The following is a 948-nucleotide window of genomic DNA, read 5'->3' as shown; positions in this document are numbered from 1 at the left end:
TTTGTTTTCCCTGTAATTTTATTAATTTATAGTCTTTATATGCAATAGATCTTTTATTTCCTTGTTTGCAGGTATTTATTTATGACCTCCCCTTTAAAGAGTGGTTTACTAAGAAAAAATATTTTGCATTATAATGGGCTATCTGTGCTATGCCCATCACGGGTATCCAAACCCAGTTTTTAGCGTCGTTAGCCTGCAGATTTACCGCTGAGCCACCATGAGGGTAGTCTTGAAAAAAAATTGCTATGGAATATGATCACTGTGGTGGTGAATAGTCTGCGCTCATCAGATTATCTTGCCTTACTATAGAGGTAAACTAAAATTTTCATTAAACAATTTAATAAAAGCAATATGCTATTTAAACCACAATTATCTGTTAATGCAAAAACAAATATATGTTGCTACATGTTTCAGGCCGCACTAACAAATGTGGTCGAAATATATAGTACATTATATCTTATCAAACTAAGTACCACAGGATGTGTGTTTTTCTTTGTTTGTTTTTCGTTCTGTGTAAAGCCACACGAGACCTATCCGCGCTAGTCGTCCCTAATTTAGCAGTGATAGACAACAGGGAGGACAGTTAGTCAACACCATCCACTGCCAATTCTTAGGCTACTCTTTTACCAACGAATAGTGGGATTGATCGTCACATTCTATCACCCCCACGGCTGATAGGGCGAGCATGTTCGGCGATGGGGACCCATAGATTACGAGTCGAGGCCATGCCAGACCAGAAGATATATGAGTAAATAAGTTACATTCAGTAAACGTATATTAGTGGTTGCAAAAATAGTGGTGCTTAAAGCAATTATCGTTTTGAAAAGAGGTACACGCAATTGTTTACATGAAATTAATTCGATGAAAAGTTTAAGTTATTATCACAGAAAAAATACCGTTGAGGCATAAAGGATTTTTAAGAAATTTCAATGATGATAATAAAACTTT

This window comes from Limulus polyphemus, unplaced genomic scaffold (assembly GCF_000517525.1).
Source record: "Limulus polyphemus unplaced genomic scaffold, Limulus_polyphemus-2.1.2 Scaffold2376, whole genome shotgun sequence".
Lineage (NCBI taxonomy): Eukaryota > Metazoa > Arthropoda > Merostomata > Xiphosura > Limulidae > Limulus > Limulus polyphemus.
The sequence above is the reverse complement of the archived record's forward strand: the minus strand, read 5'-3'. Positions refer to the sequence as shown.